At 35.8% G+C, this 14,771-nt stretch overlaps 1 pseudogene; it reads left to right on the top strand.

Moving 5' to 3' along the window:
- The first annotated feature begins 5,445 nt into the window (after nt 1-5,445).
- Nucleotides 5,446-5,917, top strand: LOC106828397 (deoxycytidylate deaminase pseudogene; annotated as a pseudogene).
- Nucleotides 5,918-14,771: the final 8,854 nt, after the last annotated feature.

Genomic DNA, 14,771 nt, shown 5'->3' with positions numbered 1-14,771 from the left:
AAACTGAATCAAGGAGAAAGAGAGAATCTCTTTTTTTTTTTTTTCTTGATCCTTCTTGCTAAGGATCTATCAATTTTATTAGCCTTTTCAAAAACAAACATTTGGCTTTGTTGATTTTCTCTATTTTTTTTTTCTGTTTTATTGATCTCTTCTTTATTTTTATTATTATTTTCAACTTACACTGGGTTTACTTTGTTCTTTTTGTGTTGCTTCTTAAGGTGGAAGCTTAGATCACTGATTTTAAACCATCTTACCATTGTTATTTAATAAAAGCATTTGAACTCTGATATTTCTCTTCACTTTTCACCACTTTTAAAGCATCTCACATAATTTGATGTGCTGTTTTTTTGTTATAATTTGGCTCAAATTATTTTCTAATCTCTCTTTTGACTCTTTCATTAAGTCATCTATTATTTGAAATTGTGCTGCTTAATTTTCAAATATTTGGATATTTTCTAGATGTCTTATTATTCATGGTTCCAAAATCAATTCCATTGTGATCAGAAAATATACCAAGTGATTCCAATCTTATGATATTTACTGAGACCTCTTTATACCCTAGCATATGGTCACAATGACAAATGTTTCGTGTGAGCTGGAAAAAAAAACATAATTAGAATTTATAAGGTGTAATGTTCAATAGGTGTATATTAGGTTATGTTATACTGTTGTTCTAATTTTCTATGTCCTTATTCATTTTTGTTCACTTATTTCCTTAAATCCTAGGAAAACGTGCATTAAAATCTCCAATCATAATTGTAATTTGTTTATTTCCCCCTTTTATTCTAAAGCTCTTTCCATCATGAATTTTGAAATTCTGTTATTAGATGCATTAACAGAATTTTTATGCTTTCTTTATGAACTGATCCTTTTTTCATTATAAAATATTCCCCTTATTTACTATTCCAAGACCTCTTCATTCCCTCTTGTATATCTGAGTTTACAACTTGCATTATTTTTCTTTATCCTAATGGACTTACTGTATGTAGTATTTGTCAGTAGGTCCACAGACAAAAATTTCTCTCAGATTTCATTTATCAGAAAATATTCTTATTTCATCTTAATTGATGAAGGATAGTTTTGCTGGATAAGAATTATAAATAGACAGTATTGTTTGTTTTTTTTTCAACTTAGAAGAAATGATTCCATTACCTTCTAGCTTGTATTTCTTTTTTTTTTTTTCTTTGAGGAGGATTAGCCCTGAACTAACTGCTGCCAATCCTCCTCTTTTTTCTGAGGAAGGCTGGCCCTGAACTAACATCCGTGCCTATCTTCCTCTACTTTATACATGGGACACCTACCACAGCATGGCATGCCAAGTGGTGCCATGTCTGCACCTGGGATTTGAACCAGTGATCCCCAGGCTGCTGAAGCAGAATGTGCACACTTAACTGCTGCGCCACTGGGCCAGCTCCTAGCTGGTATTTCTAATGAGAAGGCAAATGCCATTTTTACCTTTGTTCCCCTGCATGTGACTGCTTTAAGGATCTTCTCTTTATCTTTGGTTTCCAGCATTTTGTCTATGATGTGCATTGGTGTAGTTTCTTTTGAATTTACCCTGCTTGAGATTTACTTGGATTTTTTAATTTGTGAACTGATATTTTTCATCCACTTTGGGGAATTTTTGGCTATTATTTCTAAAAATACTTTTTCTTCCCCAATCCAATTATTATGACTCAAGTCATAAACAGTTATTTTAGTATTTCAGTATTTTTTCTCAATGTTTTATTTTAGATAATTTCTATTGTCTTTTCTTCAAGATCACTGACTTTTTCTTCTGCAGTGTTTATTCTGCCATTGAGGTCACCCAATATGTTTTTGTCTTTCAGAACATATTCCATGACTTTTGTGTATTTTAAACTTTGATATAGTCTATGAGATTCCCCATATGTTTACACACTCTTTGTACCTTTTCTTATAAATTTCCAAATATATATAGGTGTATATGTATTTGTATCTATCTATCTATATAAAATGGAAAGAGTTTCATTTATGAAAGGACTATTGAGAAAGTGCAGGGGAACCTCAAGTGAAGTAACCTGGAGCTAGTAGCAGCAAAGCTATCACCACCTATAGGCCTTAATGGACAAGTAAAGGCAAGTAAAGGGAGTCATTACTGGAACCTGGAAAGATAAAGAGTCACGTAGACTCAGCCACTTTGAGAAGAGCTGTATCTTTACTTGAGGGACAAAGCTAACCAGGGCCAGTGCCACAAGCCAAATATATTCATAATACCAGTTTTAACTTCCTTTTCTGCTAGTTCCAGTATCTGGTTTATCTATGAGTCTGTATTTTAATTTTTTGATTTTCTGTGTGTCCCATTTTCCTCTCTTAACTCACAATGATTTATGTTGTATTGAACATTGTATCTAGATAATAGTAGGGATTTTATTATACAACCCTTTTGCTTTGTTTTTATTCCTAAGAGTGTGCAGTCTCTTTCCAGTGTATGGCTGCTAAAGTGAGAAGGTAATTTTTCTGCTTTCACTAACTCTCAAGTTAATCTTGGTGCAGGTAGTAATTTTTTTAAATTGACCTGAGCTCTGGCTAACCTTCCTCCCAGTGATACAGCTGTTCTTGTCCAAATCTAATTTCTTGGATCTTATCAATGCTTAATCCTGGAGACTGGTGGGAGTTGGACCTCAGTTTTGTCTTTTGAATCAGTGGCAGAAGATCCCTTTGTTTCTAGGCACTATGAGAACTCATGAAACCAGAGAATACGCTAGCCTCACCATCACTCCCCTTTTCTCAGCTAAAAGGAGTGGGAAGCCAGGGAAAATTGTTAGGTCAAGTAAAGTATTGCTGCATTTGGGAATCTTCTAGAATCCTATCTCTCCAGCCTGGCCACCATTGCCAATCACTCATGTATCGCAGTCTTGGCAGCCTTTCTTTTCCACTGTTGCCTCTAGTAACTTCCACTGCTTGATAGTCATGTATAAAGGACTCCTCTCTGAAAAATCAGTCCATCTGGGTTTTTGTATGTGTGTGTGTCTATCTCTCTTCAATAGTTTCATAGATAAATGCAAGTTTTACAATATCTAAAAATTTTGGTGTTACCATGAGAATAAATATCTCCTACACTGTGTTTTTTTTTTTTTGAGGAAGATTAGCCCTGAGCTAACGTGTGCTGCCAAGCCTCCTCTTTTTGCTGAGGAAGACTGGCCTTGAGCTCACATCTGTGCCCATCTTCCTCTACTTTCTATGTGGGATGCCTACCACAGCATGGCCTGCCAAGAGGTGCCATGTCCGCACCTGGGATCCGAACCAGCGAACCCTGGGCTGCCAAAGTGGAACGTGTGTACTTAACTGATGCCTCACCGGGCCAGCCCCTCTCCTACACTCTTTTATATCCCAGCCAGGAAATTGTTTATTGTTGTTGAATTATAGCCAAATTGCAAAGAAAATCATAGTTTCTTCACTTTGTCTATAACTGATCCTTTTCTCCTCATAATTATCTAGTGCTGGGTAAAAGAAAAAGAAAGAAGAAAAAAATGTAATTATGTTGAAACTCAATGTGGAATCTAGTGCTCCATTTTTCTATTATGAGCCTAGGAGCTCTATTTTACAAATAGAACACAGATGAAACATGTCCTTTGGGGATATGACTCACAAAAGTTAAAATACCTCTAACTCTATTTCTTCCAGAGTAAACAAATAAACAAAATGTGGAACAAATAAAAAATCAACAAGAATTGAGCTTGGAGCTGCTGCAGAAGAAGAGTATGGGAGACAGAACTTGAGTTGCTAGAAACTTGGCTTTAGGGGCATAGTGTTCAAGCCAAAGACATAGACTGCTAATTCCAGGAAAGTGGGAAATGGATGAGGAGGGAATCATGAACGTCAGGATGCCAGGATAGAGATGCAGGAGCAGAACAGGGTGTGGTTGTGTTGAGACTAATTTCCATTGGAGCTTTGTTATAGGCATATTAGTCCTTGAAACAACAAGAAAGTGGAAAGCTAAATCTTAAACACACATTCTGAGTGTAAACCTTTACAGAGATCAGAGCAAAAGCAAACTCTCTTTGGAAAAAATCTTTGCCAAATTAGGCCAACTAAACTCATATGGATTCAAAACAATTATTATTTGAAATAAAGATTAGCAAACCATTATGCCAGTAGAGATGAGAAACAACATATGTAGATTACCCAGGACTAAAATATTGTGATTGTGGGAGAGACCATATATAATAACTATATGGATTTTTAAATAAATTGAGGATCCAACTACAAAGATAGCATTAGAAAAAGAAACTGTCAGAAGTGGACATGTATAAAAATAAGTTGATGATATAATGAACTCCATGGATGCATTAAATAGCATAATAGAGATAGTTGAAAAGTGATTTAGAGAAAAGGAAGATATTTCTGAGGGATTTTTCCGAATACAGTAAAGAGAAATAAAGAAATGGAAAATTGTAAAAGAATGAATAAGAGCTATGGAGAAAAACAGAATGAAAAAGAGTAAAGATAGCTTAAGACACTTATGGGACACAATCAAGCAGACTGACATATGCATTATAGGGGTTCCAAAATGAGGAGAGAAAGAAAAGGGGGCAGAAAGCTTTTCCAAAGAAATAACAGCTAAAAACTTCCTTAACCTGGGGAAAGAAACAGACATCCAGATCCAAGAAGCACAAAGAGATTATCAAATAAGATAAATCCAAAGAGATCTACACCAAAATACATTGTTGTTAAACTGTCAAAAGTAAAGACAAGGAGAAAAGCTGAAAAGAAGCAAAAAGAAAAAAAGCAATTCATTAAATACACAGAAATCCTCATAATACTATAAGCAGACTATAAGCAGATTATTGAATGTAAACTGCTATAACTTTAAGGTGTTTTATGTAAGACTCATGGTAACTACAAAAGAAAATAATAGTAGATACACAAAAAGTAAAGAGAAAGGAATCAAAGCACACCACTAGAGAAAAAGATAAATATTTAAATCTTGACAGGCTTGGTTTAAAGTCATACTTCTAAGAAATTCATTAGTCAAAGGAGAAATTATGCTGAAAAGTTACAACAATTTAGGATTGAGTAACAGTAAAAGATTCTATATAGGTTAAATAGATTAATATTTTTATTTTGTTGCTCAAATCTTTTATATCTATTTTGTTTTTTTGGCTACCATATTTACTAATAATCATGAGAATTGTTTTGAAATCCCCCTTGAAATTCCCTTCATTTTCACAAAGTGGTATTTCAAGGGAAATCTGTAGACTTTAACATGCTTATATTGGAACAAAGAAACTCTGAATATCAGTGAGCTAAATGGCTAATTTCAGAAATAATTGAATGGCTTGGTTCACTTAGGCAGTAATGGTGGGGTCCAGTAGAGGCCTGCAGGCAAATGGACCAAGGATGGGAGAATGGAGGGGGGGGACAGCTGAGTCAATCCAGAATGAGTACAGTCCTGCAAAAAGGGGGTGACTATAATGACCTAAATATTTCATGGCAGTGCGCTTCTTATTGGCACAGAGAAGCAAAGATCCAAAAGATCAGAGCCTGAATCATGAATGCATAAAACATGATTGTAGGGACTGGGTACAACAGAATGCCAAATGGTTACAGTGATGATCTCTTCCCTTAGAGGACAGCAGAGAGTAAGCCAGATACCAAATACCTGTACATGTGCTGTGCCAAACTGAATGTCATCATGAACAGAAATTCAGCAAGTATAAAAGGATGTACTATACATGTCACCTTGTCCCTATGCAGTGAGTGTGTTAAACTTATCATCCAGGCAGGTATAAAAGAAGCTATTTTCATGTCTGATAAATACCGTGATAGTTATGAGACAACAGCTGTGAAGTTCGTATTTGACATGGCTGTGGTTACATTCAGGAACTTCACACTGAAGTGCAGCAAGATTGCTTTTGATTCATTTGGCAGTAGACCAAGTCAGGAGCTTCAGTGAATTACATCTCATTAAATATCCAGAAGATTGGGATTACTCTCTTCTAAGAAGCTGCTAATGTCTTTCATCTTGAAGTTACACATAACTTTTTACTAGTTAGTACAGCAAAGGTAGACATCTAAAAACTATAAAGCCTCAAATCTTCCTATCTCTCCTGTCACATAAAATTTACTTCTGCTTGCATTATTGATGTAGAGTTTAAAATAAAGAAGCCTGTAGATGGCCTGTCACACAGGGCCATCTGTGTGATGAGGGTGCTTCCCCCTTTTGTATCTTGGCTTGCTGGAATGCCATGATTCTGTAGAAGGGCATCAGCTAGCTGTCATCTGCTGCATTTCTCTAGCTGCTCTTTACTGATACAAGAGCTGGAAGGACAAATGAATACTTGCTTTTCAGACCACCTATGATTTCCCCAAGCAATAGTATAAACTACAGCCAGCCTTTCATTATCTTTAGAGTTAAAATTGCAGCCATGCCAGATGCATAGGACCATGAAAAATATAGAGTAATCCCACCTATTGAGTTTAATTCATAAATTCATTTACCAAAAAAATCACTGAACACGTGCTGTGCTAACCTAAGAATAAAGAGCCAAAATGAGAGGCAGAGAGGCATTTATTTTGGGATTAAAAAGTTGCAATTCAGGGTACACAGATTCCCATAGCAACTCAAGTAGTGTCCTGCTAGAGAGTAAGAGGCAGGGGCCTTTAAAGTCAAAAGAGAGAGGTTTGCATTACAAAGTATGTTAATCGGGATTGGAGGCAGAAAGCTAGTTTTGGCTAAACATAATTGATTGCCAAGGCTAGCTAGGGGGAGGCAAAAGTCCATCACTGTGACATATTGCAGGTTTCTTGCAACATTCTCAGAATATTTGCATTAACTCAGATCAAAAATGCTTGTTCTGCCCAATGACGACTTGCCTAAGACTCGTTTCCTTAATGGCTTCCCAATTCTATTTTAAGCTCTTCTACCTAAATGACCCCATTTTGTTCCACATTTCATATTTCCTCCTTTCAATTGGGGTTTTTCTCTGAAATCATCACTGATGAACCATTGACTTTTTAGTCTAACATTACTAGGATGGACCTGTCCCAGAAAGTTATGTCCTACATTGGGGAATTTTTTTCCTATTTTTAGTGGTTATTCCAAGGAGTCAGTGTCATAAGGGATAGGCCACATTTGAGCAAGAAGGGGGCAGTCAGGAAATGACTCTTAGGCAGTTTACATGTGGGAATTTTATCCAGTTAGCTGAAGGTTCATGTGGATAAGTTTATTTATCATTTTGATACAATTAGAGACCATAACCTTGGTGTTTCTTTAAGTTCTAGAGCAGATATGAGTGATTAATAGCATAAAAAGTTTAAACACAAGTACACACGGCAATATTCCAATAATAAACATATAAAAAATTCATTAAGTGACATTCTGAAACCATCGGTAAACTAAGTGGGTCTTTCTTAGCAAGAATGTTGAATTATTATCATAATGCTCAATAAATTTATCAGTGTTATAGAGAAAGTCTATTGTAAAGAGGGTCAATAATGAGGTTAGAGCGGTGTCTATGTCTGTACTGGCCTAGCCTCAAATCTCAGGAAAGCTCTTGACCTCAGATGTCAGCTATTTCTATTCCTAGTCAATTTGATTTGTAGGTCTCCAGCATTTATACAGGACTGAATGTCAGGTGGAGCCTTCTTTAGCTGTAAGCTGTATCTCCAAGGTTCAATGCCTTTCATTTTCAGCAGTCAGGAGCAATTGGCAAGATACTTTCCTACAGGGCTCAAGGGACGTCTTCCTCTGATGATGTTTCCAGAATATCCAGTCAGGAGGTTCTAGATGGTGACCAACAGGATCCTTTAAATTAAAATCCTGGAAAGCTTTTTTTATCCTGTTAATGATAGGCTTGAGCATAAGACATTAGAGATTCACAGTGGCTGGTCATACTAACATAAGATAACAAGGGATTAGCTGAAGGTTGTGTACCAATACACATTGGTCTGCCAGTGATTATCTCATGTTGAGTGAGTTTATGTTTTTCAAAGAGGGCACTGCAAACTGTCAGTGAGACCAAAGGAATCTTAGGCCAGGGAAGTTTGGTCTACAGGTATATAATGAAATCTCAAAGACTATTAACAAAACTAGAAATGAATATCTACAAAGAAGCTAACACAATTCTTTTCTATATAATTACCTTCATTTTTTAATCAAAGATTGTCACATTAAAACTAATTTATTAGTGCTAAAACTTGACTTGATTATATAAGCAAGAATGTCTGAATTTTGCAGGGATCAGGTAGAGAGAAAAAGTAAACGTTTCATCTTTGTTCACAAAATTATCTTACCAAAGAGAAAAGAGTTCTTTAAATCTGAAAAAACAAAACATTAGAGCATCCCCCAGCTCATGAAGTCCCATGTAATTAATACTTGTTCTGCTTAAGGTATTTTTGCAAAAGCATCACAGTAATATTAAATAATAAAAAATTCAAAAATGGTTCATCATAATGCAATTGACAAATAAATTTTGCTATTTGTGTCACATAATATTTTAAGATAATATCTAGAGTTATGACTAATAACATTATACCAGGACATAGATTTTTAGGAATTTCACATAATTTTTAGAATATTTATATACATGTGTAAATACAACATAAAGAAGGCTTAATGTGATTTTTTAAATAATACTTCCCATGTACTTTAACATATCAAGTAAGTCTATTTAGTTTAACAAATCTTTTGAAATCCAGGTCAAAAAACAAAAACACCACTCCATTTAGAATCTGATTTTGGAAGTTTGTCAAAAATATCAAAAAAGACTTTAAAACATTTGGTCAAATAGGATCATATGTCACTGTGAAATGGTAGTCAGTTATCCATTTAACCATCGTGGCAATTAGACCTTTAGGCAAATATGAAATGTTAAATGGTTGTAAGAAAAATCTTAGCTCTTATAATTAAAGACCTGATAAAAACAAAAAAGGAAATTACTTTGATAAAACATAAAATCTCTGCCTTTTAGGAATACCATCCAAAGGTAAAAACATAAAACCTTTCATAATCTTTTTATCAAGAGCAGACTAAAAGCCAAAAGAAAGGGCTGATCCCATGGCTGAGCGTTTAAGTGCACCTGCTCCTCTTTGGTGGCTCAGGGTTTTGCTGGTTCAGATTCTGGGTGCAGAGCTAGCACTGCTCATCAGGCCATGCAGAGGTGGCAGCCCACATGTCACAACTAGAAGGACCTACAACCAGAATATACAACTATGTACTGGGGGCTTGGGGAGAAGAAAAAAAATAAAGAAATAAATAAGATTGACAACAGATGTTAACCTAGGGCCAATCTTTAAAAGTAAAAATAAAAAATAAAATCCAAAAAGGCCTTGTCCTAATAACACAGAGAAAACCAAATTCTAATTTTGAACCAGCTTATTTTTGACATTAAAACTCATTTACTTCATTAAATTCATTTCAATCTTAGCCAGCTTGACTTGACATAAAACTTTTTTCCTCAGGGCTCCTTTTTCATAAACCTTATATAACGTTCCTTCTTATAATTAGAATTGGTCCTTTCCTGTTTCCCATAACCAGTTTTATTTTAGGACAAATTGACTTTTCTAACAAAAGCACCTTCATTATTTGTACATTTTTTACTGAAAACATACATTTCCTCATACTATAGATTTTTCAATGTGGCATAAGACATGTTTACTAATAGACTCAAACATCTTTTAGGTTTCTTTTTGTAATAAGAAGCCAAAAGAAGATAAATGTATGTTTAGTAATTGTTTAATATTTTATATTATTTGTAAATGATCTGGATAATAAATTCCTATCTAAGTTAGCAAAACTCTAAGATTACAAGTTACCAAAAGGTTTTGAAGTTTTTAAGGACACATAAAACAACACATAATTATTGTTAAAAAATTCACCTAAAAACCTTTCATCTATTTAATTTACTTGTTCCAAATAACTATGTTTAGATTACCTACAAAAACTTCATGACATGTTAGAAAAAGGTCGGCCATCAATTTTTTTGCTGACAAATTTTGTAACAGAGGTACTATGAATTTGTTTGACTTTTAGTAGTCCTAGATAGAAGAAAAGTTTGTATATAATACTTATAACTCTAAAGTCGAGCCTATTTTAATTAGCCCAACAAATAAATTAGCTTTGATATCAAATATTTTCCTAGAACACGTGATCCTGAAATTCATTTGAGGGGCTGACCCCATGGCCAGGTGTTGGGTTCACATGCTCCACTTTGGTGGCCCAGAGTTTTGTTGGTTTAGATCCTGGGCATGGACATGGCACCACTCATCGGGCCATGCTGCAGCACCCCACATAGCACAACCAGAGGCACTCACAACTAGAATATACAGCCATGTACTGGGGCACTTCGGGCAGAAGAAAAAGAAAAGGAAGAAGATTGGCAAAAGATGTTAGCGCAGGTGCCAATCTTAAACACACACACACAAGAATCAATAGTGAGAAAATTATAAAAAATTCATTTGAGTTGGTTTCTATTACATTTTTGAGAGTATACTCAATTTATATGCTAATTATTTGTTTTTAAGACAATGAATAGAGCTCTTTTATAAATTAGTAACTTGTGAAAAGGAGTGGGTAGACACTGAACTGTCTGTAGAGTTGCATTTCCAGTTTCAAAAAGATTTGTAAGATGTAACATAAATGACATCATAAGATGATCCACCCATACAACTACATTATTCTCAATTTTCTGCTTTCCCTCTGGGTGTATAGTTTTATTTTAGCTTGGGGGAAAAACCTTAAAAAATCCTATCAGTCTCTAAATATCAGCTTCTAATTTTGTCAAATTTCTGACTATAATGTTATTAAATCCTTTCAAACATCCTACTAAGTTTTAGTGAGTACAAACAGTAAATATTCCCGGCTGTATTAAGAAACCCCATCAATTCTGACTTTAGTTTTCCCTAGATCATTTAAAGGAATAATGGAGCACTTTACCAAGAAAACTCTCAGAGACGTCAACTTGAGGGGAGCCCATACCGGGGCCCTCCTAGGAGAGTAGATATGAAGATGTTTGTAAGGCCACGAACTTGGTGGAATTTTGTTAAGAGTTATGTAGTCTTTCCTTTTAGATACCTCTTATATCTTTAATTTTTCATTACCTTTTAGCAATGAAGTTTTCAATTAAGAAGCTCTTTTGGAATTTTGAAGCCTTTGCTTTTAAGCACACCTTTTAAATGATCTTATCTAATTAGACCTTTCCTTCTACTGGCCATTGTAATTTTAATTATCCTTAGTAATTTTGGTCCATTGAGAAAGAGATTTACAAGAGAAGGGATCATAAGTCTTAAACATAAAACCAACTGGAGTTCCCAAGGGAGGAACTTCTCAGGTAACTTTAGAAACTGGATGACCCACGTTAAAGAAAATCATGCAACAAGAATGACAATAAGAATGACAACTGAGAGACCCTTAAATTATGTCAGAGTACTCAACAATCAGGGGAAAAAAACAATGTCAAGGGAAGCCCCTCCTGAGACAATGACCTTGAGCTGAAAAAGCCATGCTGGCACTCATACAATGGTCTCCTGGGCAGTTGACCCCAATCTGAAAAAAAAGGCATTGACCTTGACCAAATGGAGAAAAGTCCAGAACCTGGGAGAGCTCTTATGATCAAAAGAGTCTGTGATCCATGGAAATGGTGAGTGTAACAGGCTCATGTAGATCTGGCACAGGGTTTCAGGGGACACCAGTTCACAAAGGTGAGATCACATCGGGTCCTGCTTCTGGCATGAAGTATGTTAACCAAAAACTAAAGAGTCAAAATGAGAGGCAGAAAGACATTTATTTGGGGACTAACAAATTGCAATTTGGGATACATCCATTCCAGTCTCAACCCAAATAGTGTCTTGCTAGGGAGTAAGAGGCAGGGGCTTTTAAAGGCAAAAGAGAGAGGTTTGCATTAAAAAGAATGTTAATTGGGGTTAGCAGCAGAAAGTTAATCTTGGCTAAATATAATTTATTGCTAAAGCTAGCTACAGGGAGGCAAAAGTCTGACACTGTAATGAGTTTCAAGTTTCTTGCAACATTCTCAGAATATTTGTGTCTTGACTCGGTTCAAAAGTTCATATTCTGCCCAATCAGGACATGCTTAAGTTTCATTTCCTTATGGAATGCTGGCTCCATTTTAAAGCCCATAGTGACCCCATTATGCTTCACATTTCACACTTAGTATTAAGGATCTTAGTAGGTACATAGAGAGACTGACAATATATTCACTTCTATCAAGAATCTTTAAACTACAGAAGTATATCTAAGCCAAGAATTAAAATGCATTGTGATAATTGCCATTTCAGTGTCTAGAATCTCAGATACAACCCTATTCAGAACAATATTCTCTAGGAAGGCATGTTGACTACCTAACCCACGGGACATCCATAATTTGAAGTCTTGAAAGAGCAGCATGCTTTTCAACCCGAGAGCTAAACTTCTGTATAGCGAACAACTGTATTGGACTATGGTAGTCAGAAAATTCATGCCACCATGTCATTTCTCTCCATAATTTGCAAAATCTGCCTCTTCTTCTGTAACCTCACCGACATATAGTTCTGCTTTCATCGTGTGTGACCTAGACTACTGCCACAATCCCTTAACTGTACATCACAATTCAAATCCTCTCCATATCTATTCAGCACTCTGCTGCAGAGTTGCTTCATAAAATGTACACTTGACCATGTCAAGCTCATGATTAAAATATTTCCAATACTTTAATGAAATGTAACCAAACTCCTAAAGGAGTCGATTTTATTGGCTTATATGTCTCAATCCACAAAAAAAAGAGTATGGGGATTGAGAGGAGTGGGTTCCATGAGAAGGGAAATTGACAGACTATTTATACTGGTGAATACTTACATAGATTCAAGAATCTGAACTTTATATAAAAGGCAATAAGTAGAGAAGGAAGTGGTTATATAGGCCCTCTAAACACACACAATCACAAAAGAATAATCTGAAGTGGGTGGTACATCCTGTGATTAGAATCCAGCCTGATGAAAGGGTCCTGGGTATACTAGGGGAGCCCAGTGCTCTTCCTCTGTCACCAGCCTTTCTCTGGCTCCTTCTGTTTACTTCATTGGTGCTCAGGCCACAGGTATCCTCATGTTTACCTTTACCTGGCCTTATCTGGCACTCTCCCAAGTTCACCTCAGTGGGTGATTTTTGTCCCCCTAGAGAGAGAGCTTGCCTCAGAACCCCAATGTCATGCCCCCACCACAGACAGTTTCACACTCCATCACCCTCCACTCTGCCAGCAGAAACCTCACCCTCTGCTCACTTCCCTATTTGAGAATCCCCACTTCTTCCCACAACCATTTGGTTTTTACTTGGCCTTTCATTTCCTTGTCAGCACTTCTTCCAGTATTCTCTGCCTTTTCTAGCTTCCAGCAGCCATCCTTGCCTCCAGTCTGTGTCCTCCTTCTAATATCTCCAACTGTGGAAAAAGTCCCATCCTGACGGCAAGAATATGCTCCTAGATAGACCATTTACTAGAATTCATTGATTAATACTCTAGATCTCAGTTTCCCCCACTGTGAAGTGACTTGGAAGCAACCCAAAGGGACATCAATGAACGAATGGATACAGAAGATATGATATATATATATATATATATATATATATATATATATATATATACATACAATGGAATACTACTCAATCATAAAAAGGATGAAATCTTGCCATTTGTGACAACATGATGGAACTTGAGGGTATTATGCTAAGCAAAATAAGTCAGATGAAGAAAGACAAATACCATATGATTTCACTCATATGTGGAAGATAAACAAACAAACACATAGATAAAGAGAAAAGCTTGGTGGTTACTAGAAGGGAAGGAGTAGGGGGAAGGCAAAAGGGTAAAGGGGAGCATATTTACGGTGATGGATAAAAAATACACTATTGGTTGTGAATATGATGCAGTCTATATAGAAGCTGAAATACAACTATGTACAACTGAAATTTACACAATGCTGTAAACCAATATGACCTCAATAAAGTAATTTTAAAAAGAAACAAAGAGGTATAGAGAACAGATTTGTGGTTACCAGAAGGGAAGGGGGCAACAGGTGAGAAAAAGGTATAAAGGGGCACATATGTATAGTGTTGGATATAAAGTAGCCTTTTGGTGGTGAAAACGATGCAGTCCATACAGAAGCCAAAATGTAAGGATATATACCTGAAACTTATATGATGTTATAAACCAAGGTGACCTCAATAAAATTTAAAAATAATAAAACAGTAAAATAAACAAATAATTTACATTAATTGTGTTGATCTTAGACAGCTAGTTATCTCCCCAGCAAAAATGAATTTATTCATTATCAGCAGAGAATTGCAATTTGGAGTCTCCAACAGTGGTGAGCCACGTGAAAGACCCTCAGCAAGAAAGGAGAAATTCTTTTATGAAGGGGAAGAAGAAGTTAGGAAGGCTATTGTAAACAAAGAGTCCATTGGAGAAATTGAGAGTTTGATGAGCGGTGGGTTTTCATTGGCTGAATTGTGACAGTCTCTCATTGGCTAAGCCTCATGCCAATCAAGAGGAGGAAGTCTTTCTTCTTTCTGTTGGATGGTACCATCCCTCGGGTGTAAAGCTCCCTGATTTGGACCTCCCAACTCCAATCTTATGAAGTTTCTGTTTATTAATTTGACAGTAGTAATAAATTGTAAAGCCAAAAAAAGTTTTTCTAATCAAAACTTAAAAAAGAAAAACAATTTTGATCAACTTATGCTACAGGACAGACCGGATTATTTTTTCATGTTCTATAGTGAAAAAAGAAGTTACAAAGTCATTATCATATACAGAGGCCATCAAAAA

Source organism: Equus asinus, chromosome 25, assembly GCF_041296235.1.
Source record: "Equus asinus isolate D_3611 breed Donkey chromosome 25, EquAss-T2T_v2, whole genome shotgun sequence".
NCBI lineage: Eukaryota > Metazoa > Chordata > Mammalia > Perissodactyla > Equidae > Equus > Equus asinus.
Note: the sequence above shows the minus strand (reverse complement) of the source record. Positions and strands in the feature narration are given on the sequence as shown.